This window comes from Trichosurus vulpecula, chromosome 3 (genome assembly GCF_011100635.1).
Source record: "Trichosurus vulpecula isolate mTriVul1 chromosome 3, mTriVul1.pri, whole genome shotgun sequence".
NCBI classification, from domain to species: Eukaryota; Metazoa; Chordata; class Mammalia; order Diprotodontia; family Phalangeridae; genus Trichosurus; species Trichosurus vulpecula.
The window spans coordinates 409501218-409509062 of NC_050575.1; the positions used below are offsets into that span (position 1 = coordinate 409501218).

Consider the following 7845-nt stretch of genomic DNA (forward strand, 5'->3'; position numbering starts at 1 on the left):
AATGTAATCAGGTTGGGAAGGCTTTCAGAGGCAGCTCCAATTTTGCTAAACTTTGGAGAATCCACACTGGAGAAAAATCTTATAAATGTAATCAGTGTGGAAAATCTTTCCTAAAGAGGGCCAATCTTGTTTTACCTAAAAGAATCCTCACTGGAGAAAAACTATAGAAATGTAATCAATGTGGAAAGAGTTTTCCACAGAGGGGCAGTCTTATTTCATCAAACAATCCACACTGAGGCGAACTCTTATGAATATAATCAGTGTGGAAAGGCTTTTAGGAAGAGGGTAAGTCTTGCTGAACATCAGAAAATCTTCACTGGAAAGAAACTCATAAGTGTAATGAGTTAAGAAAGAGTTTCAGAATCAGATCCATTCTTCATGTATATCAGAGAATACACACTGGAGAAAAACCTTATCAGTGTCCGTATCAACAACAAAACTAACAGAAAGCATATGATTAGCTGCTACTTCTAGTGAACACCAAATGGCGGATGACCTGTGCTGCAGGAGGTGCAGGAAGCCCTGGGGGCCCTGGAGTCAGAGGTCGAGGTGGCTTCTGTGGTGGCTTCGGCAGTGGGGGCTGAGGTTGAGGCCAAGGCTGGGGCCATGGTCAAGGCCATGGCCAAGGCCACGGAGCCCGGGGAGGAAAGGCTGAAGACAAGGAATGCGTTCCTGTCACCGAGCTGGGCTGCCTAGTCAAGGACATGAAGATCAAGTCTTTGGAAAAGATCTATCTTTTCTTACTCCCTATCAAGGAGTCGGAGATCACAAATTTCTTCCTGGGATCTTCACTGAAAGATGAGGTTCTGAAGATCATACCTGTTCAGAAACAAACAAGAGCTGGACAACATACTAGGTTCAAGGCTTTCATGGCCATCGATGACTACAATGGCCATGTTGGTCTGAGTGTCAAGTGCTCCAAGGAAGTGGCCACAGCTATTCGTGGTGCTATCATTCTGGCCAAGCTGTCCATTGTTCCTGAGAAACATGGCTACTGGGGGAACAAAACTGACAAGCCTCACACAGTGGCCTGCAAGGTCACTGGGCGATGTGGATCAGTTCTGGTGCTCTTGATCCCCACTCCTAGATGTGCTGGCATTGTCTCAGATCCTGTGCCTAAGAAGCTCCTGATGATGGCTGGAATTGATGACTGCTATACGTCTGCAAGAGGCTGTACTACCACTCTGGGCAACTTTGCTAAAGCTATCTTTGATGCCACCTCCAAAACATACAGCTATCTAACCCCAGACCTGTGGAAGGAGACTGTGTTCACTAAGTCTCCCTATCAGGAATTCACTGATCATCTTGTGAAGACTCACACTCGAGTGTCTGTCCAGAGGATGAGGCAGCTGCTGTGGCAACCACATAGATGTTTTTTAATAAACAAATAAATTGAACTATGCCTGCTTAAAAAAAAAGAAATCATATAATTGTTTCAATAGATGCAGAAAAAGCATTTGACAAAATAGAACACCCATTCCTATTAAAAACACTAGAGCACAAAAGTTATTTCCCACCAGAGAATTCAAAGGAGATAGAAATCTTGTCACTGACAAAAATGAGGACAGGTATTAAAATAGAGTACAGAGCTTCTTAGCAGAATATTCATTCTGGGTATAATCCATTTATGGACTCAATGTGAGAAGACTTTCAGCCAGAGATCAGCTCTGACTTTACATCAGAGGATTCATATTGGAAAGAAGAATTATGAATGTGCTCCATGGGGGCATGCCGTTCTCCAGAAGATGAAGGTCACTGGTGAAGGGTTAAATTTTGTATCTGACTATAACAGTGTGGTGAAATAAGGGAAAATAATTCTTGCTGACCCACCAGGTGGCAAAGGCAATAGGCAAAGGCTCATGAACAGCAGGTTTATGTGAAAGGAGCTATCTGGATGTTCTCAAAAATGGAATGTCTTCAGAATAAGGAAAAGGACTTCTGTCAACATTATATCAACTGCAGAAAAATGAAATGGAAGACAGTCAGATTCCAAGCTCATTGACAAAATATGTGTTGTGAATGTAACAGGCTGGAAATACAGATGACCTGTCTCAAGTATCAGAGTATTCTCAAATCTGGCCAGGCTCTCCCATATTTGGTCCTTCAGATGGCCTCTTAACTCATTCTCTCGACTCTTGTTCTCCTAAGTTTCTAGAGTTCTAGGGGTATATTTAGATCATTTATTTCTCATAATGAACCTGGTAAAAAAAATTTCCTGAAAAATTTGCTCAAACGAAACCCAAGTTAATTAAATATTGTTTTTCTTCTTTTTAAAGATTTTATTTAGTATTTTATTTTTCCCCAGTTACATGTAAAAACAATTTTAAACATTTTTTCAAAACTTTGAGTTCCAAATTTTCTCCCTTCCTCCCTTTCTACATCCACCCCCCCGTTGAGAAGGCAAGCAATTCCATATAGGTTATACATGTGTCATCATGCAAAGCATATTCATAATAGTCATATTGTAAAACAAAATATAGATAAGAAAAAAGTTCAAGAAAAAACAAGTTAAAAAAGTATGCTTTGATCTGTATTCAGACACCAACGGTTCTTTCTCTTGGGATGGATAACACTTTTTATCCTAAGTTCTTCACAGTTGTCATGGATCATTGTAATGCTGAGAATAGCTAAATCATTCATGGTTGATCATCTTACAATACTACTATGACTTTGTATGCAGTAAATTTCACTTTGCCTCAGCTCATGCAAGACTTTCCAGATTTTTCTGAGAGTATATTGCTCATCATTTCTTTTAGGACAATAGTATTCCATCATAATCACATACCACAACTTGTTCAGCCATTCCTCAAGCCATTCCTCACAACTCCACCAACAGTACATTAAAGTATCTTTTTTTCCCATATCCCCTCCAACATTTGTCATTTTCCTTTTCTGCCCTATTAGCCAATCTAATAGGTATGAGGTAGTACTTCAGCATTGTTTTAATTTGTATTTCTCCAATCAGTACTGAGTTAGAGTATTTTTCATATGGCTATAGATAGCTTTGATTTCTTCATCATATCTTTTCATCGTTTACCAGTTGGGGAATGTCTCTTATTTTTATAAATTTGACTCAATTCTCTATAAGTTTGAGAAATAAGGCCTTTATCAGAGGAACTTGCTTCAAATTTTTTTCACAGTTACTATTGCTAACTGTATATCCCTCCATCCTATTAGCTCCCCCCCCCATTTATTCTATTCTCTATATCCCTTTACCCTGTCCCTCTTCAAAAATGTTTTGCTTCTGGCTAGCCCCTCCCCCTCCTCACTATGACACTACTCTCCCCTTCCCTTACCCCCTTCCCCTTCTACTTTCCTGTAGGGTAATATAGATTTCTATACCCAATTGAGTGTGTATGTTATTCCCTCTTTGAGCTTATTCTGATGAGAGTAAGATTTACTCACTTCCCCTCACCTCCCCACTCTTCCCCTCCACTATAAAATCTTTTTCCTGCTTCTTTTATGTGGGATAATTCACCCCATTCTGCCTCTCTCTTTCTCTTTCTCCCAGTACATTCTTCTCTCAGCCCTTAATTTTATTTTTTAGATATCCCTTCATATTCAACTCACATGTATACCCTCTGTCTATATATGCTCTTTCTAACTAATAATGAGAAAGTTCTTATGAGTTACAAGTATCATCTTCCCATGTAGGAATGTAAACAATTTAACCTTATTAAGTCCCTTATGATTTCCCTTTCCTGTTTATCTTTTTAATGCTTCTCCTGAGTCTTGTATTTAAAAGTCAAATTTTCTATTCAGCTCTGGTCTTTTCATCAAGAATGCTTGAAAATCCTCTATCTCATTGAATGTCCATCCCCTGCCCCTAAAAAATTATACCCAGTTTTGCTGGGTAGGTGACTCTTGGTTGTAATCCTAGCTCCTTTGTTCTCCAGATTATCATATTTCAAGCCCTCCAATCCTGTAATATATAAACTGCTAAATCTTGTGTTATCCTGACTATGGCTCGATGATACTTGAATTGTTTCTTTCTGGCTGCTTGCAATATTTCCTCCTTGATCTGGGAATTCTGGAGTTGGGCTATAGTATTCCTGACAGTTTTCATTTTAGGATCTCTTTCAGGAGGTCATCGATGGATTCTTTCAATTTATATTTTACCCTCTGGTTCTAGAATATGAGTGCAGTTTTCCTTGATAATCTAAGTTCCCTTTTTGATCATGACTTTCAGGTCATTCAATAATTTTTAAATTATCTCTCCTGGATCTATTTTTGAAGTCAGTTGTTTTCCCAATGAGATACTTTACATTGTCTTCTATATTTTCCTCATTATTTTGGTTTTATTGTTTCCTGATTTTTCATAAAGTCATTAGCTTCCATTTGCTCCATATAATTTTAAGAGAGTTATTTTCTTCAGTGAGCTTTTGGACCTCCTTTTTCATTTGGCCAATTCTGCTTTTTAAGGCTTTCTTCTCTTCATTGGCTTTTTGGACCTCTTTTACCATTTAGCCTAGTCTATTTTTAAGGTGTTATTTTCTTCAGTATTTTTTGTGTGTGTATCCTTTACCAAGCTGTTGACTTTCTTCCCAATTTGTCCTCTACCTCTCTTATTTGCTTTTCAAAATCCTTTTTGAGCTCTTCTATGGCCTGAGACCAATTCATATTTTTCTTGGAGGTTTTGGATGTAGGAGCTTTGACTTTGTTGTCTTCTTCTGAGTATGTGTTTTGATCTTCCTTATCACCATAGTAACTTTCAATAGTCAGAGGGTTTTTTCTATTCTTTGCTCATTTCCCCAGCATACTGGTTGACTTTTAAGTCTTTGTTAAAGTAGGACTCTGCTTCTAGGGTGGAGGGTGCACTGTCCCAAGTTTCAGGAGGGTTGCATAGATATTTTCAGAGATACTTTGAGTGACCTGCAAGTTTTCAGTTCTTCCTTTCTGGCCTGTGCTCTGGTCTGTGGGCAACCGCAAGCACTCTTTTATGCCCTGGAAATATGAAGAGTGTCCTCCCTCTGCTGTGGCTACAAGCTTTGCTGTGCTAGTGCTCCTCTTCACCCTGGTACTGCCACCCAGGATCCAGATCTGAGTGTGGAAAAAGTAGCAGTCTTGCCTCAGTGCTAGCAAAAAGACCCCTGTAATCTCCTTCTGGCCAGTTGTTCAACCCCCTTACCATCTTGTGGGCTGAGAGCTCCAGAAGCAGCCATTGCTGCTGCCATTGCCACTGCTGATTCAATCACTCCCAAGGCCTGCTCTTCATTTTCTGGGCCCAGGGCTGTGCTGGGGCTGGACTGTGCTCCTCTCTCATCCAGGTGTGATGGATCTTTCCTACTGATCTTCTAAGTTGTCTTTGGCATCTGTGGGCTGACAGGTCTGGAAACTGCCACTGCTGCCAGTGATTCAGTTGCCCTGAGGCCTGCTCCTGGTTTGCTGGGGTCTGGTCTGTGCTGGCACAACCACTGCTGGACTGCATTCTTCTCTTGGCCTGGTGCCACAGACCTTTCCTTTTGAACTTCCAAGTTGTCTTGGGCTGGAAATCTGTTTCACTCTGTCTTTTTGTGGGTTCCACTGCTATAGAATTTGTTTAGAGTCATTTTAAGGTATCTGGAGGAGTTTTGGAGAGAGCTAAGGTGAGTCCTTGCCTTTATTCCACCATCTTGGCTCTGCCTCCTCTAAATATTGGGTTTTTTTTAATCAATGAATGAAGCCTCCTGTCTCTATCATAGTTAATCTTGTTTCTCTGTAATGAAATATTATAACTAAGGAATATATGCCATGGACAAATGAAAGTAATCATTAATAAAGGCATAATCTGTTTTGGCTATGACAACATCATACCCAGGGTGACCTCAAGCCCTCAGTGTAACAACAGATAACTCTTCTTCACTTAGCTGAAAACCACCTCATACCATTCAGCACAATCCAGATTCTGATGAATACCTTTAGAATCTTCTTCATATTTTCATCTAGATAAGACTTTATTCCAGCCTCTCAGAAAACAAACAAGATCTTTAACTTTGTCCTCTTTTAAGTGATCACATAAAACTTCCCCCCACCCCAAATACCAGCTTCCCACAAAGACTTCACAGAATTTTCTTCAGAAAATATCATATTTATCAGTTCTTAGAAGAATAAATTTCACATCACCCTCTCTCTTTCTCCTCCACAGATTCATCCACCTCACAGTTAGAACACAAACTTTCTCTCTGGTTTCATAGGGAGACACATTCCATAATAAGACATTTCTCAGCTTTATTCCAACTAATGATATAATATGCTTTTTCTCAAAATTACATTGGGCTCTTACTGACTGCAATTTTAAGAGTTGACTCTGACCTTTGGGCAAATCCCTTCTGTGGGCTTCAAGTTTCCTCCTGTAAATTGATGAAGACTGGACTGTTTAACTCTGAGGTGTCTTTCAGCTCTAGGGCCTATGACTTTTGATGATTTTAGGAATTGGTGACATTCAAGGACATCGTTGTGGACTTCACCCAGGAGGAATGGGACCTCTTGGACCATCCTCAGAAGAGGTTGTGCAAGAAGGTCATGCTGAAGAATGCCTGGAACCTGTTCTCCCTGGGTAAGGAAACTTCTCTGGTACCTCTGAGTCTGCAACCAAAGGAATATCTTCATCCCCTAGTACGCAGGGTTTGGAGCATTTATCAACTTATTAGAGAGAGAAAAGTGTTGGTCTTCTGTGTCCAAGAGACAGGCTCCTCATGCTACCTAGTTTTCCTATAGAAAGTTTTGCATTCTGTGATAGGAACTTGAGGGTTTCCTTTGTTGTTCCAGATGCTATCTCTTACCAATTGTAGGTAGCTTCAGGTCAAAGATCAAAAATGCTATCCATCCACAGAGAAAGAAATGAAGGTGCCTGAATATAGATTGAAGCACGCTTTTTTACTTTATTTTTCTTAAGGTATGGGTTGTTTTTGGTCTGTGTTTTCTTTCGCAACATGACTAATATGGAAATGTTTTGCATGACTATACATGTATAAACTACATTGAATTGCTTGCAATCTCAATGAAAGGGATGGAAAGGGAGGAAGGGAGAGAATTTGGAACTCAAAGATTTAAAAAATGAATGTTAAAAAATTGTTTTGCATGTAAATGGGGAAAAATAAAATATTTAATAAATTGGAAAAAATTTTAAAAGAAATAGAGAACTGAGTCAAGTTTATAGAAATAAGAGCCATTCCTCATTTAATAAATGATCAAAGGATATGAATAAGCAGTTTTCAGACAGAGTAATCAAAGCTATCTATAGTTACATGAAAAAATGCTCTATATCACTATTGATTAGAGAAAATCAAATTAAAACAACTCTAATCCACCACCCCATTCCTATTAGATTGGCTAATTTGACAGAAAAGGAAAATGACAAATGTTGGAAGCTATGTGGGAAAATTGAGACATTAATACACTGTTGGCAAAGTTGTATACTGATTCAACCATTCTGGAGAGCAACTTGGAACTGTGCCCAATGAGTTATTAAAAACCATTGAGAGAAATTATTATTTCTCTCTTATATTAACAACCATTTACTACTGGGGAGATCAAGGATTTTTCACCTTTTATTTCCTCATTCAGAAGTGAACCCCTTTAGGCTATTTAGATAGCCTTTGAAGTGCAAGACAGATAATGAGATGAAATCTTGGGTAAAAGAGGGAAAGTTCAGATGTGATCAAAAGGTAAAAACTTTCTAGTTCAGGTTACTTGGTAGATTCTGGCCCATTGTGTTTTAGTCAGACAGGTCTGGGTCAAAGTGGATTCCCTCATTGATTAGATTACCCTAATCAGTATAACTAAGTTGCTTTGAGCAAGACTGACTGATCAGAATCACATTCCCCCAGACCCATATTAGAATAAGTCCATGTTTCATTATAATAT

At 39.1% G+C, this 7845-nt stretch overlaps 1 pseudogene; it reads left to right on the forward strand.

Annotated features, from left to right (window-relative positions):
- The first annotated feature begins 379 nt into the window (after positions 1–379).
- Positions 380–1420, forward strand: LOC118844186 (annotated as a pseudogene).
- The last annotated feature ends 6425 nt before the right edge of the window (positions 1421–7845 follow it).